We start from the raw sequence: 24,410 nt of genomic DNA, 5'->3' as shown, positions 1-24,410 counted from the left end.
CTGATGCTGATGCTTTAACCCTTTAAGACCTACCATAGAACCAAGTCCGCCAGAGCTTATATTATATGTTTACATGCTGTAGTGCCATTTTTAGGAGCATTTCAAGTTGATATACATCAATACAACCAACCAGCCGTGCCCACTCCATTTTGCATAACTATTTTTAAATCCTGCAACCACATAAGCTAGCGCAATAATTTTTTTTTGCATATGAAACCGGAGGAGTTGTACTTACATCTTATGCCATCAGCTTATCCTAGGTCACAGTTTCCTTCCATATAGCTTTGCAAAAAATGCATAAAAAGCAATTGCAGCAACAAAAACATAATATTCCAGAAACACGCTTTGCCGATCCAATCAGCTGTTTGTAACACTTCCTACGTCCATCAGCGCGAACTATCGCATGTCCGCCATGTCCTGCCCGAAACCGGAAGTGACGTCATTTTGCAGAAATGTAGGGGTGTTTGTTTTTTTTTTACCATCAGGGCCTTATGAGCTTATACTGGTGTTTTTAAAAGTTATGTTTGACTTTATGACTTTCTGAATAGTTTCTGGGATGCTTAGGACTCATATTGCACTGCTGGAAAGAGTTTATTTTGATGCATATGCTGTTATTTTTGCAAATTTGCATTATAATATTTATTTTCGTTTTTCCTGCACTATATATAAATTGGTGCATTTCAAAAATAAAAATATGAAGCCACTCAAAATAAATTTCCTGTGGTGGGAAACTATTTTGTGGAACTTTTTTGTATTTACAGTTTTGAGGGATAAGCCTCTTAAATTTCTCTAACTAGAAATATATGTTAAAAAAACAAAAACGATTTTCAATTTTTTTGTAGTTTATTGCACTTTTTTGCAATTTATGTAACTACTGTGCACTTAATGCATACATATTATTAAAATTTGGGCTATAATGGTTGTATTGATGTATATCAACTTGAAATGCTCCCAAAAATGGCACTACAACATGTAAAAATATAATATAAGCTCTGGCGGACTTGGTTCTATGGTAGGTCTTAAAGGATTAAAGGGTTAAAAGATATCCATCTTGTATATATTTAGCACATGTGTATATATTTAGCACATCTGTATATTTGTTCACAGTAGATCTGTATATCTGCCCATCTGTATAGCAATATAGAACATCTGTATGCTAAACAGATCATCTGTATATCTGTACGTATGTATACAACAGTACATCTGTACATTCGTCTGTTGTTCATCTGTAAATTACCATCAGATGTTTTGTTGTCTTGTAAAAATATCTCGTGCACTTCTTTGAGATGTGCTGTTGACTTAAAACATGCAGGCTTCTAACTCTGTGAATGTGCTGCACTTTTGATTAGTCTGAGTATTTAGCTCTACTGATCATGTGTGTAGAACATCTGACTATTGTTGAATAATAGAGTACTGCCCATGCACAGGACTCAGTTCCCATCCCAGGGGTCAAGCTGCTTGCTTGTAATGTCTCCTCAAGTAACATACAGTAAAAGCTTACAAGGAAACACAAATCCAGCGTCTTTACTTAACTCAAAAGCAAAGCAATTGAAATGTGCCAAATATTCAAGCAAACTGATCAACAAACAAAAGCTCTAGCAGCTCCAAAACAAACAACAGCAAAGATGGATCATTTGCATCACAAAATGAAGAAAAGACAACTAAAGAAATTCAAGACAAAGTCAGGCAATGGACAGTGTGCAACACAATCAGAACAGAGTCCTGCACATGCAATAACTAATTGCAACAACAGTGGCGGCAGCCATGAGGCAAAAAGAGATAAATGCCCAGCATATGTTAAGCAATGGCATAAATGCTAAAAATGAAATCACTTCCAGAAATGCGGTGAGTCATCACAAACAAGGGGATTTAAAAAGAGATTCTTAAACCCACTGAGATGCAAGCGCCCAGCAGCGATGAGGAAGTGTTCTTTGTGATTGTGGTTAGTCTGGACACTGTAAATCCCTGTTTTCTGCATAGGAATTACATATTCACTACTGTGCATGTCAATGGAAAACCAATTGTGCTCAAAGTGGATACCGGCACTAAATGTAATGTCACGCCAGCTGACCTTTTTGCACAACTGAAACAAGATGGAAAACTCCTGCTATCACAGAAAACCAAACTGGTGACATATGGAGGTGAGAAAAGTCAAACAGCTGGCACAGCTACAGTACATTCTTGGGCCAGTCTGCAGGCAAGAAATACCTCCTACAATTCTTTGTAGTGAAACGAGACATACAACCTCTACTCAGCCTACCAGACTGTCTCCGCTTAGACTTAATCCTATTGAACAAAGAAATCCACCATGTAGCCATAGATGAGGAAAATAACTTTTTAGAACAGATCTTCTCAAGTATTCTGATCTCTTCGAAGATAAACTTGGTACACAGCAAATTCAAAAGTGTTAAATGTTTTGGTGTTAATAGTCTTCTTGCAAAAGTAGAGTTAATTTTACTCTAAGCAGAGTCACATTCTTTTAATGTAACTCTGAGGTGTAAAATGATAGTAGTTAAAATCGAGTGTTAAAAATGAGTGTTTCTCTGTCAAATCTGGAGGTGTTACAATGGAAACATTAACTCTTGACCTCTTAACTCTGAACTCCTACAGGGGCTATGACACCAATAGAGTAAATTCACAGACTCCGCCCCCAGCACGGCTCCAATCGAAGCTGAAGTGAAGCCGTTTCAGAACATTTTGCTCTACATATTTGAGTTTTTGCCATGCTTGGTAAGTCATTTTTTCAAAGATTGTTTCAATTATTATTATGAGCTTTTACTTCTGTGGCTCTTTGGAGTTGAGACAAAGCTGTGTGAAAGGCATTAGCCATGTTGCTCACTGATAGCATAATATTCTGTTTTAGCTAGCTGAAAGGTATTATTTGCAGGCAAATACCACAGCCTTGAAAAAAAGCTTGCATGTGAATTTTCAGTCAAACTTTTGGTCAAATACACCTAAAACAATGTCTAGAATGTGAAATGTTGGTATAATGGTGCTACTTGAAGCCTTAAAACGATCGCCCATAAAAAAAACGAGCAAACAGCAGTAGCAGACGTCCTGACTGGATTCTACGTTAGCATAGATCCCTCCAGAGTTTTGTGCACACGGTTTAGGTAAAAATGAAAAAGGTTGAGGTTTTACATTTAGTTCAGTACTACCTGTTGCCTGTGTCTTTGTCTTTTGGGAAAATACTTTACACAAGTAATGGCTCAAAGAGGATTTCTTTTTTTTTTTACTGTGCTGCAATTGTTTACTGGATTATTTGTGCCATTAATTAGTGTCAACTAATTTTTATTCAATCTCCGCACAGGATATGCTTGTGAAGATGGAATATGGGGGAGAGCAGAAGTGCGTTGAAGTTCCACAAAGTGATGAATGAAGGACATGCATATTGTATTGAAGAAATAAGTGATGAGAATGCTGTTATTTGCATTTACCATGTCAGACCTTTTGATAAACAAAATTCTAATGAAAGTGAGAACATGTATACTGTTACATCTTTCAGAAAATGTTTTGAAATTGTGGTGCACAGTTCAGAATAAATGTTTTTCAAAAACCATTGCATCTTTTTAGTAAATGTTTATTTCCAAAAGAAATTTCTAGAAGTTCAGAACAGTAAAATTCCCGCTTTTTAGAATGAATTAGAAGATAACTCTTACGTAGTTAAACTAAAATACTCTTTGTGTCATGGTCCTGGGTCATGCGACCCAGTGTTTTGTGTTTAACCTATTTTGATGATTATCATTTATTGTTTGTTTAGGTTCACTAGGTAGTCCAGCCAGTTGTATATGTTACCCTCGTATCAAGCCTCCCTTGCTCTTCGTGTGTTTATGTCTGTGTGTCTTGTATTGTCAAGTTCATGCTGTCGCGTCTGTCACCCCCCCCTGTACTACGCCTCCCCGGTTCATGTGTCATGTCTAATCTCCATGTTTCCTGTTTTACTTTGAAGGCCTGCATTCACTGTCAGTGTATTCAGTCTCACTCCTCCTGTCCTGTCGTTAAGTTCATGTGTGTCAGCTGTGTTCCCATGTGTGGCCACTTCCCCTGATCATCCCTCATGTGTATTTAGTCTCTGTGTTTCTTACAGTCTGTGTCGCGTCGTCTGTGTTCCCACCCTCCATGTTTCCATGCCCGGTCTGTTGTCTTCCAAGCCATAGCCTCACCATAGTTTGTTCCCAGTTTAGGTTTCTGTTTAGCCACGCTATCCCTGCTGTGTTTGTACACCTTGTTTTCAGCCATATTAAAGGCTCGCCTTCTGTTAAGCTCACTCCCGTCTGCTCACTTGTGTACGCACCTGGGTCCATTACACACACCACCGCACGGCCTGTCTCTGCAGACCGTGACACTTTGAGAGTTAATATATAAACTCTTAACACCAAGTGTTAAATTATCAACTCCAGACAGATTTGGTGTTTAACACTAAATCAGAGTTAACGTACCAACTCTCCAAAAAGAGTTAAATTAACACTCTCTGGTGTGGACCCATATAGACACTTTAATAGTGTTGAAATCAAATCTGACAGTGTTAATTTGGACATGCTGGATTTGCTGTGTAAGCTTCCGGTCACCTATTCCATGAACAGTGTTGGGGAGTAACGGAATACATGTATCGCCGTTACGTATTTAAAATACAAAATATGAGTAACTGTATTCCGTTACAGTTACCGTTTAAAAAGGTGGTATTTAGAATACAGTTACTTTGTTGAAATAAATGGAATACACAGCAGTATTTTCCTGTTTCATATTGTGGCGGGTCAGGACTGTTTGGGTTTTGTTTGACAGCTGTGATGTTCTGTTGTTCCAGGAGGCAGCGTTACGGTTGCCATGGTTACAGGGTGACGCTTGCCCTCTCTGCGACTGTGTGTTTCCTGGGTGAGAGAGAGGCCTTTTTGTTGTTGTTGTTGTTGTTGTGCTAAGCTAATAGGCAGAATGCTACAGGCATAGCCCTAAAGAATGTGGGCAGTGTAGTCCGTGCTGCTGGGAGAATGGACTGCCATACCCGTTATGTGTCTGTGAGCGCGAGGAGGGAGAAAAAGGGGAGTGGAAAGGTACGAGTTGTCATTGAGCAGAAACGGGAGCTGGAAGCATGTAAATATAATAATAACCACTGCAGCCAAAAAGAGTGCCTGACGAGCCCAGTTGTAAGTAAGCTATTAAGACTCGACTGTACACCGTGTTTGTGTTTTCCTCCAAAACAATAAGTTCCGTTGGAGCAGCCTTTCAACGCCTCTCTCTGTCCGCAAAATACCAGTACCAATGCAAGACAAGGTGTTACTAGTCTGCAGGCCGCATGTTTTCTTTCCCTCTCCCTTTGCCAGGTACACAGACTGCAGTCAATTTGGGATCAATTAGAGAAAGGAGGCTTTGATTGGACAAACCAGGAGTGCACGCCCCGATAAGGAAACTCACCTGTGGCTGGGTGTATCTCTCTCTACCTTGGAATTGTTTGGCACACATGTAGAGCTCCACTGGTGCATTTTGTTTGTTTGAAGGTTGTGGTAGGAGGACTAGGTGAGTCTGGGGACCTCATACACTTACTCACGTAGAATCTATTCTGTTAGAAACATTAGGTAAGTGGGTTGGTGCCACCCATTGTAATTTTTGAGCTTGTTTTGAGTTAAGGATTAGGGCTTTTTTTCCCTTCTTGTTTTTCTAGGGTAAGAGCTCAGCTAAGTTTTGGTTTGGTCTTTTTTTTGTGTTTTGTTGGGATTTTTTTTGGAACAACCTAACTGTCCCTTTCTCGCCCACATTTTTTTGTATGAATTTGTGTAATTGTTTTTGTGAGAAAGCTGCTATTAAACTTGTCTCAGCATATAACACTTGTACTGAGTTTCTGGAGTTGTTGTAACCCATATTGAAGTATAGCTTGGATAATATGTACCAAAACATTAAAAATATATATATTAATCTTAGCATTTATACTAAGTTTATAGTGAATAAGCCATAGGTTCAGCAGTGAAAGAGTTAACTGTTCTGAAGTAAACGTGGGTTGCTCTTAGCCAATGAGCTGCTGCAATGTGGTGCAGTGCCCCGCCTTTCATCTCCATCTGAGAGAGCACAGGCTTTTCCTCCTCTCTCGTGAATCCCCCATGAGCACGCTAGCGAGGAAAAGGAGATGGAGATTCACTGAAACGAGGTACATTTAAAAAAAAAAAGTGATATAAACATAAGAGTTAGCCCATATGGAAAAGATATATATAAATCTTATAAAGTTTGTATCTGTCTTGTGTGAAACTTGTATGAAAAGCATATAAGAGTGAAAACACATATAAGATCCCTTGAAAAATTATATAATGAAACTTGTATGTTTTGGATACTTACTAAAACAATATATGAAAGTAATGAGAAAGTGGCCACTTTCATGAGTAAATCATGTAAGCCTTATATGATTTACTCATGAAAGTGGCCACTTTCATGAGTAATCACATATAAGTTTTTACTATTTCTTTTCCATATGGGAGTACTCGCTGCTTATGAAAAATTGTTTTATTGCATGTGTACTGCTAAGACGAGTAACTAGTTTAGTTTCTTTTACATTGTTTGGTCGAGGAAGGTCAGGAATTGGAGACGGCGCCATTTCATTGTTCCTGCGCCATCTCGCGCTCCTGCGCTATTCTTTTTTTGAGGTGAGCCAAGTGTTTTAATTGTTAATCGCTTATCTGCACTTTTCATGAGTTCATTGTAAGCAAAATGTTCTGGTATTTATTGGGAAATTGTTTACAGTGTTTTGTGGAAAACTTTATATTATTTACTGGAAAAAAAAAAGCATTTAAAACTGATGCACAGATTATTATCTGTTTTACTGTTTATTTTCAATTTGTAACATGGGTAACGTTACAAATAGTACATCTTAGGTGATAGCGAATTGTGAACTGTGATTATATGGGAATTTAATGTCCTATAACACTGTCGTTGACAGGTCAGGTTTTTTTCCTTAATGTTCTTCCTTTCAATGCATTGCAACGGATCCTGTAATCGATGGCGAGCCAATCCTGTTGACCAATTGACTTTTTCCTGTGCTGCATGGCAGAGTGTGGTAGGCCAGCTGCAACAAAAAAAAAACCACCACTTTGAACCTACTATTCCCCTTCTTCACACACATCCCCCTGGACTTACGGACGGTGATTACTGTGATTGTACCACATGGTTCTCATTGAGGAAAAACTGGTACCAAAAAGGGATACTTTCATTTGAAATGTTTTTGTATGTTTGTCATTAATTTTCTTTTTTTTCTGAATGAGTAAAAATACACAAGCTGGCATTTTCAAAACTCACAGTTGCCTTGAGTCTCATTCAGTTTGCCTTTCCTGTACACAGCCGAACCTACTAGTCCAATGCCGTGAGCCCTTTTGCATCAAATTTGGGTGAGGTACATTTTGATCTTAGCGTTTGGAGACACATTAGTGTTACACTGTGTTACCTCCTCCTGCCCTCGAGGGGGGCGTAATGCAAGGTTAAAGCAGAATTAATCTAGATGATCAATCTCCGCGTGATCGGTCCTGTCACTGGCCAACAGAAAGGGTGTTATCTGTCACGATCCTGGGTCTTAGGACCCAGTGTTTTGAGTTCTAGTTCATTTTGATGTTTATAGTATGTTTAGCTCATTAGGCCTCCTATGTTCATTTGCTTATTAGTTCCCCCTTGTGTTTCAACCCATGTTAAGTCTCCCCTGCCCTTCATGTCTCTCTGTGCCCCCTCTGTTCTGTTTATTGTGTGTCTTTGCATGTTTGAGTTTCTTGTTTTGTCACCCTGCATTGTGCATTATGTTCTCATGGTTGGTCTTTTGTTACTCCCTCTAGTCTAGTCTCTTGTGTTCAAAGCTGAGTATTTCCCTCTGTGTATTTTGGTTCTTAGACCTCTGCCTTATGGTTTGTCTCTGTTTCTTAGTTGCTGTCTCCACTGTGTCTAGTTCGTGTCTCTGTGTGATACTTCCTGTTTTACTTTGAAGGTCCATGCCTCATGTGAGTGTTTCTAGTTTTGCGTCTCTGTCTCGTCCACCCTGATTACTCCCAGCTGTGCTCTCCTTCTGTGTCTCATTCCCTCGTTATCCCTCTGTGTATTTAAGCTCTGTGTTTCTCTTTGTCAGTGTCGTAGTCTCCCTCATAGCTGTGTGATTTTTCCCTGTGGCTCCTCGTGCTTTAGTCTCCCCAGTTTAAGTTTAGTACTGTTTTTTGTGTTTCACTTTATGCCAGCATTAAAGCTGTGTTTTTGAGTTTACATTTCGTCTCCGTGAGTTTGCGTTTGGGTCCTTCTCCTGCCTGCCACACAGCCGAACCATGACAGTTATCTATGGTGGCAACCCACAAGAAAACTTCTGCATAGATCCAAGTGATCTAAATAAAGCTCTGAAATGCCCGCAACAACCTATATGTACCATGGAGGAGGTAGCTGCACAAATGCCTAACTCCACAGTCTTTTCTGTCCTGGATGTGAAATGCTCCTTTTGGCAGATAACACTTGACCACATGTTATCCATGCACACAACTTTCAGCTCTCCATTTGGCAGAATGGCATATGAAATCAACTCAGCCAGCGAGGTGTTCCAGCGTGCAATGGAGCAGGTCTTTGCAGGATACCCCTATGCTGTTATCATCGATGACATAATCATTGGTGGAAGAGATATGAAAGAGCATGAACATAATCTCAGAAAGGTACTTGACCGTGTGAGGGAAGTCAAACTGAGACTTAACCCCCTAAAGTGCAAATTCCACCTCAAAGAAGTCTGTTATGTTGGACATTTATTCACAAGAAAGGGCTTAAAGCGCGATTCCGCTAAGACCAAAGCAATTAATGAGATACCCACACCAGAAAACGTCACAGCCCCCCAACGCTTCTTATGGATGATTAATTATTTGGGAAAGTTCATTCCCAATTTCAGTGAGCCCTCAATCCCACTTTGTGAGCTAACATGAAAATACATACAGTGGCACTGGCTAAAGCAGCTTCAAGATGCATTTGCTTTAAAAAAACCCAAAAAAAACCAGCCTAACCAGTCCATCCACTCTCAGCTCCAAGTCCGTACTGTGACGTCCAGAAACCCATCACATGCAAGTGATGGGACTTGGAGCTGCATGCCTTCAGGAAGGTGTCCCAATCGCCTACTCCTCTCGTACTCTGGCACAGACTGAGATGCGCTATGCGCAGATCAAGGAAGAGCTTCTTGGTGTTGTCTTCACATGTTCCGAATTCATCAAAATTGATCATCAGCCATTAGTCACAATCCTAAACAAATGTATACACGCAGCTCCAGCCAAATTGCAGCGCATGATGCTGAGACTGCAAAAGTGCAACTTCCAGATAGTATACAAAGAAGGCTCACAGATGCTGACATGCTGACATTTTGTCCCATAGTCCCACAACTTGGGCAGAGCGGCACAGTAATGAAAGGGCAGACTACGAGATCATGTCAGTCCAATATATCTCTTTCTCTAGGCTGACCGAACTGAGGGAACAAACTGCCTCTGATCCAGATCTACAGAAACTACAGGGAGTGCAGAATTATTAGGCAAATGAGTATTTTGTCCACATCATCCTCTTCATGCATGTTGTCTTACTCCAAGCTGTATAGGCTCGAAAGCCTACTACCAATTAAGCATATTAGGTGATGTGCAACTCTGTAATGAGAAGGGGTGTGGTCTAATGACATCAACACCCTATATCAGATGTGCATAATTATTAGGCAACGTTTCCTTTGGCAAAACGGGTCAAAAGAAGGACTTGACAGGCTCAGAAAAGTCAAAAATAGTGAGATATCCTGCAGAGGGATGCAGCAGTCTCAAAATTGCAAAGCTTCTGAAGCGTGATCATCGACCAATCAAGCATTTCATTCAAAATAGTCAACAGGGTCGCAAGAAGCGTGTGGAAAAACCAAGGCGCAAAATAACTGCCCATGAACTGAGAAAAGTCAAGCGTGCAGCTGCCAAGATGCCACTTGCCACCAGTTTGGCCATATTTCAGAGCTGCAACATCACTGGAGTGCCCAAAAGCACAAGGTGTGCAATACTCAGAGACATGGCCAAGGTAAGAAAGGCGGAAAGACGACCACCACTAAACAAGACACACAAGCTGAAACGTCAAGACTGGGCCAAGAAATATCTCAAGACTGATTTTTCTAAGGTTTTATGGACTGATGAAATGAGAGTGAGTCTTGATGGGCCCGTGGCTGGATTGGTAAAGGGCAGAGAGCTCCAGTCCGACTCAGACGCCAGCAAGGTGGAGGTGGAGTACTGGTTTGGGCTGGTATCATCAAAGATGAGCTTGTGGGGCCTTTTCGGGTTGAGGATGGAGTCAAGCTCAACTCCCAGTCCTACTGCCAGTTTCTGGAAGACACCCTCTTCAAGCAGTGGTACAGGAAGAAGTCTGCATCCTTCAAGAAAAACATGATTTTCATGCAGGACAATGCTCCATCACACGCGTCCAAGTACTCCACAGCGTGGCTGGCAAGAAAGGGTATAAAAGAAGAAAAACTAATGACATGGCCTCCTTGTTCACCTGATCTGAACCCCATTGAGAACCTGTGGTCCATCATCAAATGTGAGATTTACAAGGAGGGAAAACAGTACACCTCTCTGAACAGTGTCTGGGAGGCTGTGGTTGCTGCTGCACGCAATGTTGATGGTGAACAGATCAAAACACTGACAGAATCCATGGATGGCAGGCTTTTGAGTGTCCTTGCAAAGAAAGGTGGCTATATTGGTCGCTGATTGGTTTTTGTTTTGTTTTTGAATGTCAGAAATGTATATTTGTGAATGTGGAGATGTTATATTGGTGTCACTGGTAAAAGTAAATAATTGAAATGGGTATATATTTGTTTTTTGTTAAGTTGCCTAATAATAGTCACCTGCACACACAGATATCCCCCTAAAATAGCTAAAACTAAAAACAAACTAAAAACTACTTCCAAAAACATTCAGCTTTGATATTACTGAGTTTTTTGGGTTCATTGAGAACATGGTTGTTGTTCAATAATAAAATTACTCCTCAAACATACAACTTGCCTAATAATTCTGCACTCCCTGTAAGCTCTGTCATCATGAAGGGCTGGCCTTACAGACAAACTCAGCTGTCCACAGAGATTCGTCAATACTACCCGTATCGAGATGAACTCACCAATTAAAGATGGCATTGTCATGAAAGGCCTGAAGACAGTGATCCCAGTCTTTACAAAAGGATTATATTGCTATCCTCCACAGAGGGCACCCAGGCACAGGATCTACTAAATGCAGGGCCCGTGGTAGCATGTTCTGGCCCACAATAATTGAAGATATAGAGCAGGAAACAACTGCATATCCAGTGGAATGATGGAATGGCCAACATCACCTGGTTGTAGTTGATTCCTACTCAGGTTGGTTTGAGGTACACTTGCTTCGTGACTTAACACCATCATTACAAAGCTCAAAAGACACTTTTCAGTCCATGGCTACCCGCACAAAGTAATATCAGACATTGCCACCCAGTTCACTAGCCAACCCTTCACAGACTTTGCTCTGGCCTAGGACTTGGTTCATGTGACAAGTAGCCCAGAATACCCACAGGCCAATGGACTAGCTCAGTGGTTCCCAAACTTTTTTTGCTAGGCCCCCCTTTATATTTACAAGAAAAATGTTCCCTAACCCTCTCTGTGCAAAATGGGTCCAAAAACATAAACAACTGTGGGATACTGTTTGTCCGGGATTTAGACAGGGGGAACAAATCGTGGCAGGATTAGCCTGATATTATTTGTATCCCACTGTAACTTTACTGTATAAAGAGCTAACATCTCCAAAATGTCAGGAGTAGTTAGTCATTTCAACAAGTGTTTGTGAACTAAAAATCAAGAATGTGGGATACTGTTTGTCCGTGATTTGAAGAGCCCAACGCTGCTCCCGACGAACGGAAAACCAATTCTGCAGGGGAGACCTACCTTGGCACTTGTGCAGGTAAAGCCAAAGGGAAGATATGCGTCACCATATTTTCATATTTTCTAGTCTTTGGCTTAGAATGAAGTTGGTTTGGAAACTTATTCAGCTATGCTTCATCTCCTGCTTTGCATCTGTGTGGGCGCCCCGTGCTAGCAGTGTCCAAGCTTTTTTTTTTTTATTCCCCTTTTCATACCCCCCCCCCTCCCCCCAATGGCTAAACATGCTGTTTATAGTGTAAAGCAGTTGATGAAAAGGTCAAAGAGAGAGACACCAGATGTCTTCCTCAGCCTAATCAATCTCCGCAATGTGCCATGAGATTAAGCTGAGAGGCTGATGTCAAGGTAGACATGCACTATCCTACCTGTGTGTAAACATCTGTTAGTTCCCAGACCCAAAAGCAATACTGTTGTTAAGACAAGCCTATATTTTTTTTTCTTGGTTTGTTTTTGCTATTCTTGTAAACTACATGTAACTTGATGTTGAAAAGGTGAAAAGGTGAAATGTTGAGTATGTTCTTACCAGTGAAACAGTTCCAGGTTTGAAGTGAATATAATGGTAGAATGTTATGGATAAGAATCTATTGTTAATGCATTATGCTGAAGATGATGTTAGTTGTTTATACAGCCATAAGTTAAAGAAAGGGGATGTAGAGCATCTGACTAGTGTTGTTGAATAATGGGGGTTTCCCATACCTGTTTGAAGCAAATAGTGCACTGCCCATACATGCAGTAAAATGCCTAACACAGGACTGGGTTCCCACCAACGGAGTCAAGCTGTTTGCATGTTATGTCTCCTCAGTTATACACAGTAAATCATGAATCATGAATCCAGGGTCTTTACTAAACGTCAAACGCTGTGGATGAGAAAATTTTATTTTCCCTGAAGTTCCAGGACAGTGAATTAGTGCAATCTCGGAGATTTATTCTGAGCTCTGCGATTTGTTCTATCGGGGAGGGCGGCAAGAAAACTCCTCCCATTTCTTCCTAATTGGATTTTGAGCAGAATATTCCAGAATATTCTCCACGTTTGCAGAAGAGAGAGTGGATTCTTCTTCAGATTCGGTGTCGGTTATCTCAGCCTTATTTGGAGGAGCTGTTCATTCCATCCTGCTTTTACATCTTTATGGACCTGTAGTGTTTGCTGGTTTTCTTCACGTGGGTTAGCACTGTTTGCAGGAAGTGTGGTGAAGGTTGTGTCAGGGCCACTCTGGTCCTAATGGTAATACCATAATGTGTGCACTGTTATAGATATGTGAGTGCAGTTATGTACTTTGTTGTTGTGACTCTGTGGTTGTAAATTGTTTTAAAATGTCTTGCGGATGGTCGGTGAAAGCACTGAAGGACGTCTCATGGAGGAAAGAAGAGGAAGGAAGCTTGTTCAGTGATTCTCCATATGTCCCCCAGACACTAGAGAAGCCAAACACTGAGGTTGGAAGTCATTAGGCAAAGGCTGGAGGGCACTGATGGTTCAAACAGCCCAGCAGCTTCAACACCCGGGGGTTTAAAAAAAATTCACAGCGGTTTCAAATTATTCCAGTGAAATCACAGTTCACCGTAAAATGTGCAGAAATATTTGCACACTGCGCCCATATTCAATTTAGGAATCACTATTAAACCGACATCCAGTTACATAAATTAAAACCACTGACAGCTACCAGTTCCAGAGTTCAGTCGACCGAATAAAACTTCCTCAGTTCCCCTGAGGTCCAGCAGAGGCTCCAGCAGTGAGTCAGCCCCCATAGACTCCCATGTTAAAACTTTACAGCAGAAATAAACATGTTTACAGCTTGATACACAAACTGTTTGGTGTCTATGGATCGTTTCCGTCATTCTTAACAACTGTTGGGGGGGAGGGAGATTTTAAATTAATTATGAATTATACCTCAATATTATTATTAATCAGTTATTATTGATCAGTATGAGGGGAAAGAGGATTTGGGGCCACAAACCCTGTTTGTTGAACTACTCTGGCTGATCTGTCATCACCAGCAGGTGAGGGTCACCACAAAACACAAACAGAATACTTCACAATGGAGGTTTCAGAACTGGAAAATAATACAATCAAAGCTGGTAAAAAAAACAAAAAACTTCCAAACATATATTTGTGAATACTAAAATAGCTGCAAAGCTGCAGGAGAAGTAGATTCATGGTAGGAAACATATTTAAGGTTTGTGGTGCTTTATGGAGATGTGAATGGTCACATGAAAGCAAAAGAAATCACCTGTGGTGCTTTGAACAGATGACTGGTGTCTTACAAAGACACTAGCAAAGTTGACCCAGACAACAAAGTAAAGCTAGTTTTCAGCTACGAGCCCGACACGAACCCGACGTATTAGCCAGAGGTCCCTTTACTACGGTTTGGAGCAGCTGACCTGTTTTATATACGCGTGGAATAGTTTTCTATTCGAGATTGCTGCAAAGATGAGCTTTTGAATGATTTTTGAATGTCAGAAATGTATATTTGTGAATGTGGAGATGCTATATTGGTGTCACTGGTAAAAATAAATAATTGAAATGGGTATATATTTGTTTTTTGTTAAGTTGCCTAATAATTATGCACAGTAATAGTCACCTGCATACACAGATATCCCCCTAAAATAGCTAAAACTAAAAACAAACTAAAAACTACTTCCAAAAACATTCAGCTTTGATATTACTGAGTTTTTTGGGTTCATTGAGAACATGGTTGTTGTTCAATAATAAAATTATTCCTCAAAAATACAACTTGCCTAATAATTCTGCACTCCCTGTATGTTGTGCTCTCCGGTTACTCTGGTATGAATGACTCTGAATTACTTTATGATAAATAACACACTATTGTCAAAAAGATCACAAGTTTTTAGTTCAAAATACAAGTGACGACCTTTGACTTTAATCAGGTTTTATTTAATTGTGTCAGAGAAAACATCATGTGCTCTTCATGTAGCTGAGTACATTCAGTGTTTAAAACAGAAGTTGTGCAGGTCTGAGATCAGCAGTTTTCTGAAACACAAAACTGAGGTACTGTTAATGCTGATGTATAGTGACACAGTTACAGGGGTGATTAATCCTTTTGACTTTTTGTCTTTAAATTTATCAATAAAACAGCTGCAGCTTTCACTGACAACACATGCGGTACTTTAACCTTTTCTTCAGTTCATTTTGGAGTTACTACAAAGATTGAAGATATAAGATGATCTGTCTGCTGTCACTGGGTGGTGCCTAGGTCTGAATCTGAGGACGGCTCCTGTAATCACAAACAGAACAGAATCATCACAAACTGAAATATAAAGTTTATCTCTCAAATCTGAAATAGAGCAGATCCTTCTCTGTCCTCACACACTCGGGATCTGAAGTTGTTCAGTCCTACAGTTCTGCTGACAGCTGACATATGAGCTGTTTATTTATTTTTATTTTTTTAAAGGCATTATATACTAACACATTTTCTAATATCATGTTTACCTTTGAGTTGTTGATGCTTTATAAATGGACATCTGCAAAGATGAGATGATGGGGCAGGTTTCAGTCAAGGTTCAGTCTGCTGCTGCATCCTGGTCACAACATACGGAGGTGTTATCAGCAGCAGTGTTGGTCAAGTTACTTGAAAAAAGTAATCAGTAACTAATTACTGATTACTTCCCCAAAAAAGTAATCCCGTTACTTTACTGATTACTTATTTTCAAAGGTAATTAATTATTTAGTTACTTAGTTACTTTTTAAAAACACGATTTACAACCTGAAGAGGTGATAAAGCGATAGATTTTTCAGCCCAGTTCTACTTTTTCTGCACAATTCATCGTACAAAATGTAATCAAATGGAAAAGTATCTTTTTTTTTAACTTGTTTTATCAGTTTTAATCTTTTAACTTTATGCATCAAGCAAAAATAAAATTATATGCACCATTCTCTGACTTGAATAAATTAGTTTAACATTTAAACCTATTTTCTGCACATTCCAGCACATAAAATAAAATATTTTTTGTGTTTACACTCACTCTTTCAAATAGATGCAAGTAAAACACAGCAGAAAATAAAGTCAAAGACTAGCGGTCCTGTTGCTCTATTTTCACCTGTGAGTGACGTAAATAGTGGCGTAGGCGGAGGTTTATCCTGGTGCAGGTGTGCGGCAGCAGTCAGTTGAAGAATCCGCGAGTTTCTCTGTGAATTTCCCATTACGTCGTTGCGCACTCGGTGCTTGTTTAGGGGGGGTTTTTTCGCTGTAAAAAGAAGTTTTCTTCCCACACACAACGGACACTAATGTTTTTGTCACTTTTTATGGAATCAAACTTAAAGTAAGGTCAGTACTTCCACGCTTTAAACGCTGCACGCTCATACTCTCTGCAGCACTCGATATATTATCCATTGTTGATCTGCACACAGCTGTTGCCACGAATGTCGCACTCGCTTACGTCACTGTCATGAGACATTCTCGCAAAAAAAAATCACGGTTTTAGTAACGCAGTAACGCAGCGTTCCTACGGGAAAGTAACGGTAATCTAATTACCGTTTTTGCAATAGTAATCCCTTACTTTACTAGTTACTTGAAAAAAGTAATCAGATTACAGTAACGTTACAAGTAACGCGTTACTGCCCATCTCTGATCAGCAGTGGTATTGAACAAGAAATATTAATGCTTCAAATTATTTGTCCTAAAGGATGCAAGCTGTACAGCATGCACATGTGACTTTGTGAACATAACTCATTAAAAATAATTCAGACAGTTTTTTAACCTGAATATTTGTAACAAACTCAGTAAAATAAAAATGCTAAAAAAAATAATCAGAGGAAAAATTTAACATTTAACTTAAGCTGCCAAGCGGAAGTAGTTGGTTTCAGTACATAAGTATCGGGCTTTGCTATTTAATCCGTAGCTATTGACTGATGAGGGGTTACTGAAGTGCCAGATTTTTAAAAGTTGGCGTTAATGTCCTTCCACATGTGGAAAGCGACAGAAAACATGCTGCTGTTTGCACATATTTAATAATCAGCTCTGCACAGGAGCAGAAGCAGAGTCCAGCCTGTTGCTCTTACAATATAATACTCATAATAAAAGTACAGTAACCGTGGTTAGTCACTGAGCAGCCCGGTGCATTTCACTTGATTTCTTTAGTCAGGGTAAATTCATTCACCTGCCACGGGTTAGCTAAACGAACTTTACAAAACAAGTTTCCCCGACAGCCGAGTGCTCATCTTAGCTAGGTAGCTAGCTAAGGACCTAAATTACAGATTAGTTTACAAACACATTTAACTTACCAAAAATAATGCGGTGGGGCCTCAGGTCCTCCTGTCCGGTAGTCCAATTTACTGAAGAACACCTCAGGCTGTCACTTTGAAATAGTCGGTAATGTAAACGCTGGACCTCTCAGCATCTGCCATTCCCGAACAGACACATGCAAGTTTGTCGTGACCGCAGCCGCGTCGTCAGTGTGTTCTCCAGTCATTGGTCAGCATTATAATATATGCAAATACATGCGGGTTGGAATCCCCGCCCCCCAGCACGCCCCCGGACGCCAAAACAGTGCCAGCAGAGTGAAACTGAAAAATGGATTGAAACAGAAAAAAAAATTATAAGCGAAAACAAAAAAATTACAGTTTCAATTAATTGTTTTTCACTATCAATTTTTTTTCAGTTTCAATACAAGATTTTTCAGTACATTTATTTCAGTTACAATATTTCTTTTCGGTTTCAATATTTTTTTCGGTTTCATTCCAAGGTGGCATCGTTCTGATCCCATACAGCTTCAGCATTGATCACAGCCTCCATCTGTTGTGCGTTTTCTCAGCATTTTTCCTCCATTTTCTATTGTGAATTACTCCCTTTGTTGTGTGTTATTTTTCCCATCCATTCCCAGGCTATTTCCATGAGTCACTCAAAGTGTTCTCTGCTGCGATCCAGGCCCAAAGTATTATTACAGACAGACTCCTTGTTTATGGTTTTCTCATCAATAAATGGCCTATTGTCTCCGGACACCGTGGGATTTAGTGTGGTGTCGTATTTTAATTTTTACTTTTAAACAGGAACACTGCTATAAATATTACATTTGTCCTCTGAAATAGTGTTTTCACAGGCAATTTCAAAAGTCAAAGCTGGGTGGGTGCCATTTATTGTAGCTTAATCCTTTCCTGCAGCACAGAGACAGTACTGTACTTTTTACAATATTACATTTATTTGACAGCTGCTTTTATGAGTTATTTTAGAGATTAACCCATAAGTGCATGCAGCGCTTGGACGCTGTGCCGCACAAGTGTGTATGTGTCTGGTTACAAAGCAGAAAAAATGTACTTTGTGTATGTTTATATTAGACAAGCTAATTAGCTTGGTTATTGGTTATTAGATAAGTTTGGAATACATTGTGAAATCATCCTCTGAATTTGGTCAGTTCACTTTTATTTATATAGCACCAAATCACAGCAACAGTTGCCTGAAGCCGCTTTACCAGTTAAAGGTTAAAGACAGAGAAAGTAGAGAAAGCCCCAACAATAAAGACAGCATTTTTCTGTGTGAGACAGTCTTCCACCATATTAACAGACACACTAGTGTTCGCTAATATTAGCCAGATCTGATCTGATTGCTCCATGAATCAAAGTTATTAGGTTATTGTGTTATTAGGGCATCATTTATCATTATTCTGGAAGTGTCCTGAAAATTGGTGATTATGGATATTTATGCTGTCATTCCAGCTCATGTGTTAAACTACAGAAACACTTCTGAATTACCTTTGAGACTCATTCAAAATGAAGACTGTTTATATAAAAAATGAAAATACCTTCTGCATCTGGAAAGTGAGGCCATTGCTGAAGAGTTTTGCTTTCTCTCTAATGTTCAGCAGGGCACAACTCCACTGGTTGTAAAACAAAGTCTGACTGCGTGGAAGTCTATGAGACACTGATGCTATATCTCCCCTGATCTCTGCGCTTGGTAATAATCTCTGATGAGTTTAGTGTCTTATTGAATAAAGCACATTTGGCAGATTCTCATTTTCTTAAGTTATGGAACCATTAAAGTCATAGAGGATGATAAAGCAAAACCTTAGGGAGGGGATAGTCTACACTGCCCTGTGCTACTTCCATAACACAACTTAATGGTCTCTGGCAACATTTTTGGTCAAATTTAATAATTTAATCCCCTGAGAATATTTTGTTTTCTGACCTTTTAGTTTTTTGCACTACTGCATATATCAGCCGAAATATGGTGTAGAATGTGTGCTCCTTAGCAGTGATGTGTTGGTATATTAACCTAAGCAATCAGAATATTAACTTTTTGATTTTGGTAGTTGTTGTAAGTTTTGGCAACGAGCAGACAGCAAACTGCGTCATCGAAACTGACAAACACAAATAAATTTTCTTTTTTTTTTCTCCAAAGAGTTAAAGTTAGACCCGTGGTTAAACCTTAAATGGTTAAATCCGTAACACTCTGTAGAACTCATTACTGATACAAATAAAAAATACATATTAAAATATTTTTAATCTCTGTGGGCACCAGAACACATTAGATAGTTTGAGAAATGTCAGACAGCTTCAAACTTGATGAACCTCCTAACCAAATAAAACCCTACCCCATACTTAACCCTACATGGGTTATCAATGAACTGGTGGATTTTAAGGTCCATCTGTTTTATTTTGCTGTTATTTTCCTTACATTTATCTCCATTTAGCAAAATAGAAAATCTTCTAACAGAAAAAATGTATGATACTATTCATTAGTTAAGCTGAGGTTTGCAGTTCCTCAGAGATCCACTCTGGGTCCTCTTTGTTTTGTTTGTTTGTTTGTTTTTTGCTTTTTGTATAAATTGTTCATCACTACTGTAACCACTGTGTATGTATGATAATCTTTTGAAAACTTTTTTTCTTTTCAAATATTAGGATGTGAACAAAACAAAATACAACCCTAGCTACTCTGTAACTAGTGACATGTTGGATGATCAAACCTTGAAAATCAAAAGTGTATTTCAGTTTCAGGTCAGTGCGTATGTATGCTGTATATATTTTAGATATTAGCATTTTCAGCCCTTATGAGAATCGTAAAACTCCAGAGAAAATCTTTTTGACACATTTTAAAACCGATGACAAAGACACTGCGAATGGCCCACTGGGGACACATTTATGTGGGAAGTTTATTCGATGGCTGTCAGCTGTTTATCTTCTGGTGTCAGATGTTAAAGGCAGAAATATGTCGGTGCACACATTCTGTGGTCAAACACACATTCTCATTGACCACATGTTAGACTGACGCTGCTTTCACGGCACTGGATTGGGTCTGGGTGTCTGATGATGGTCCTGGGTGGAGGATTGGGGAATTTTTGTTTAGTGGTTGGTTGGCTGGTGGATCTGGGTCTAAGCTCGAAGCGCCGCCAGCTGATGAAAAAATTTCCCGTCTGCTTTAAGTTTTAGCGAGCATTTTTCTCCTAATTACATTGTCTCGCCATGTAGGGCTGTAGAGTTTGTAGGTTGGGGGTAAAACTGGGGAAGGTGGGTGGGCATCGTTGCAAGGTCCAATACTAAACTGGCATGAAAGAAATTGGATATTGTCCTGCTCAGTGCAGGATTTGGCTCCTCGGCTATAAAAGAGGACCTCTGGCAGTCCTTTAAAGGTTTCAGGCTGTCCAAATCCACTTTTTTTCTTTTTCAGCTGAGACATGCTAAAAATAAAAACGGGCCTTTTTAAAGAGTGTGGCTTTTAATGGCAGCATGTAAAAATCTGCTATGTGTTAACAGCTTCACTGAGGCAAACCAAAGACATGCCTTAGCGGCCTCAAAACAAATTGGGAGGGCAAATGACAAAGCAGAAGGTGGCTTTCTTTCTTTCTTTCTTTCTTTTCATTTGGCTCTTTGTGCTTGTGTTTGATCAACAGGGTGAATGAAAGCAGCGGTGACGCCCTGAGACTTTACAGAAAATACACCCACTAAAAAAGCCAAAGATAAAAGAGGAACACAAAGCTCCAGAGTACACAAGCTCATAAAAAAGATCAGGATGTCGTCAGACTTTACCAGTTTACCCTTCAGTGTGCTCGTGCTCTCCAACACATTCTCTTCTGTAATATTTACTTTATGTAATATTTCACAGTCATCGAGGGTGTGACTTTTTTCTCGCCCCCGTTATAATCACACTCACAATGAATGACTGATGATGGCAGTCAGTTCATTCTGACAGCAGGAACAAAATGCTTATTTTTTGAGTTTTATGTGTTTTCATTCCAGAAGTAAATGAGATTTTTTTAGAAAAAATAGCTAGAGCTCCAGATGACAATTGATGGTGACACTTTTTTTTTTTTGTTATTTTTAAAATACTTGTCCAGTTCAGCTGCAAACACCTTTAGGGAAAGATCCAGGTTACAATAAAATGGTTGAAATTCATTTTAAAACATTGTGCTTTTTACATTTTAACCAGAAAAGAGTCAGCAGTCAGAGTTTTGTTGACCCATACCTACACCCCAATCTCCTTTGATTGTTTCTGTCATGAATTGGTGGGGAAAACGGACCCAAATGCTCGACTCTTCCAAGAAAAAAAAACAGTGAATTTATTTACAGTGAATAATATGAAGAATATATACAGTTCATTGACTACGGCCGACGATCGGCCAACCGTTTGTTCTGGTCTGCAGTCCCTAGGACCGCCGATCTAGTGGCTCACCAAGCTTGCTGACAGCGCCTCATGTGATGCTGGACGGACGGCACCACCAACTCACCTTCCATAATAGAGAGACGTGGGGGTTGGTAGCTCAGGGAAACCTTGAACGGTGAAACTCCGGTGGCTGTCGAGGTGCTGGAGTTGTGGGCGTACTCCACCCAGACCAGCTGGTCACTCCACATAGTCTGTTTCGAGGAGTCAGCTGCTTCCAGGTCTTGGTTGGTGCTCTCCACTTGTCCAGTGGTCTGGGAGTGAAAACCTGAGGACAGACTCACCTGGCCCCGGAGTTCGGAGCAGAACTCCCTCCACACTTGGGATGTGAACTGGGGCCCTCGCTCAGAAACGATGTCTTGAGGGATTCCATTTGGAATTTTACAATAATGATTTTGTAAGTTTGAATGTCACATTAAAGGTAAATTCGAACCAGGAACCAGCAGTTTAAAATCTTAATCCAAGTTTTTGCTGACCCATTCACCTACCACAATCTTTTCTCCAACGCCAGTCTTTTGGGGTTTGGATCAGGAGTTATTATTATCATACTAATGAGGCAGTTAAAGGTAAATTAAACAATGCTGACTGTCAGTTTGAACCAGGAGGGAAGCAACAGAAAAAAACTGTAGGGTTTTATTGACCCAACCATGCACCCTGACCTCCTCCCAGTGCTGCTCATTCCCTGTACACCTACATCAGTCAGCTTTGATGTCCTTTGCAGGGTTTTCATTAGAAATAAAATCAATGTAGAAAACACTGGGCACAATTTTCAGGCTGCACATCTGTGCACTATCATGGCTTTATTATGCAAAAACTTCACAAGACACTGTAGCAATTACACAAGAATATCCAGTAATGTCCCTGCCTACAATTAAACACATTCACTTACCGAAAATCGGGGGCATCTGCTGTGGCAAATGGGTGCAAGATGCACTGCAAGTTACCCTGTTGTCATCTGTTCTCGTAAAGTATAACCAAACTTTTGAGCGTTTGAGCTGCCATGTTTCCTGCCAGGTAAATGACGCTCCACAACGTGGTGACGTCATTCAGGGTGACTGGAATCGATAAGGGAATCATTTGCAAAAATGGCAAACAATTCCAAGGAATTGAAACAGTGGGAACCGGTTCTCAACAAGAACCGGGTTTCGATACCCATCCCTACTCTTCACTGTATTTATTTTCAGATTTGTAAGTTATACCTATGATTTTCTCTTTTTACCTGCACAGCTAGATTCACTGAAACTTGTAAGAGGATGTGACCCCTGACCCTCTGTCATATGAAAGTCCCACTAAGTTACAAACCAAAAAGTAAAAATGCTCTTTATTCGGGATTTGTATTAGACACCTGCTGCAGTATCAGCAGCAGGCCTGTGAGGGATCAGACAAACAGAAAGTAAAAGGACGGATTCTGTTGGATGAATAAGATTCAGGCCGGCAGGTCGGAAAACACCTTGGCCAGCCTCTGAGACAACCAGGGAAGGTTTAGGCACATGAATCCGGATCAAAACGCAGCAATCTGGCACTTTAACAGGCATTCTGACATGTTTGGCAGCACCACAGTTGTCCAATTACACCCCTTCTCATTTTTCCCCGCTGTCTTTAATAGTTAAGTGTGGACCAGTTGACCAGATGACTCCATAACGAAAAACCTCATCATATTTAACTTAATTTGCATTTTGGCCTCCTGCTTGGTGAGTTTCCGAGCTGGATAATCAGGCTGAGCTGTTCAGGAGGTGTTTTTCTGTTATGTGCTGGGAGATTTGGAAGATTTTACCACCATGATTGGATTAGGCCCGCAGGTCTAGTCTGTTGTGGTTTGAGCCTCTTCAAAGCCTCGCTCTGTGCTCAGCTTGCAGGAATGCCCATTACCTTGCGGTCGCTTGTCTCTCACAGAACTCCTGCAGCCAGCAGGTATCCCATCAGCCACTGCAGGCTGCTGTCAGAGCTCTGTGGTGGGGGTGGTGTATTTGATGGGGATACAGAGGTGAACATCACAACACTTTCCTGTGTGGGCCTCTGGAGCTGCAGGGTTTCCTTTGCGACTGACGCAGTATTTTGGTGTTTTTGTGGAGAAAATAGGACTTCAGCTGAAGGCCACACATCTATTTTTAATGCTCCAGCTTTAAATATACAGTGCTCTTTCTTTCCTCCGGGCTGAAACAATGCGTAAGAAATGTAAAAATGTAAAAGCTTTGTTTGGTTTGTGGCCTGTGGAGCCCCATGTGGCGTGCACCGTGTTATTTCCGGAGCTGGAATGAGTCGGAGTAGATATTTTGGATGTGTCATGCAGTGGGCCACCGCCCACGCCTGCAGCGGAATGCAGGCAGCGTCTTGTTTGATGTTGCAGCCGTGATGCAACCGTCGCTGCAGAAGGGTGTGCCCTCTCCGGCCCACGGCCTGACGCATTTCGCTGGGAAACTCCTTCCAAATTCCCACAGCTCCCAGTGAGCTGGGCTGGATTTGGACGACCGCCACGGCCCTGTGGGTCCGGCCGCTGTGGTCAAATAGGATTACAAACCACAAATCTGTGTTTGTAGTCCTTCAGCTAAAGTTAAAATCTTACCACATTTGTGGCCTGTTAGTTGAACGTAAACACGAGAGATGTTCAAACAAATAAATGCTTATTTTAGTTTAAAGCAACTCCACAATGAAAAAAATACTATTACAATGCATTAGGTAAGCCCAGAGGCCCATTTTATGCCAGGACAATTAAATAAATTAAAATTTTAAAAAAGAATTAACTCCAACACATATTTTGACTTGCTGTCTTCAAACACCACTCTTCAAAACTAAACAACCTCATGTGTGTACATAAGTTTAAATATCTGTATGGAAGTCAATTAGTGCCAAATAAGTAAACTACATAGATTCTAACTGGAAGTCCTCATCTTTATTGACTGTGTTCAGACAAG

General features: G+C 40.3%; 1 long non-coding RNA gene across 2 annotated transcripts; it reads left to right on the top strand.

Moving 5' to 3' along the window:
• Positions 1–5,431: 5,431 nt before the first annotated feature.
• Positions 5,432–7,274, top strand: LOC113008840 (uncharacterized). 2 transcript variants are annotated; one of them, XR_003270068.1, is made up of 4 exons: positions 5,432–5,511; positions 6,000–6,136; positions 6,554–6,626; positions 6,920–7,274. It is a non-coding gene; the product is annotated as an uncharacterized LOC113008840 (long non-coding RNA). The 2 variants fall into 2 exon arrangements; XR_003270069.1 differs by having other exon boundaries at positions 6,550–6,626.
• Positions 7,275–24,410: the final 17,136 nt, after the last annotated feature.

This window comes from Astatotilapia calliptera, chromosome 17 (genome assembly GCF_900246225.1).
Source record: "Astatotilapia calliptera chromosome 17, fAstCal1.2, whole genome shotgun sequence".
Lineage (NCBI taxonomy): Eukaryota > Metazoa > Chordata > Actinopteri > Cichliformes > Cichlidae > Astatotilapia > Astatotilapia calliptera.
Note: the sequence above shows the minus strand (reverse complement) of the source record. Positions and strands in the feature narration are given on the sequence as shown.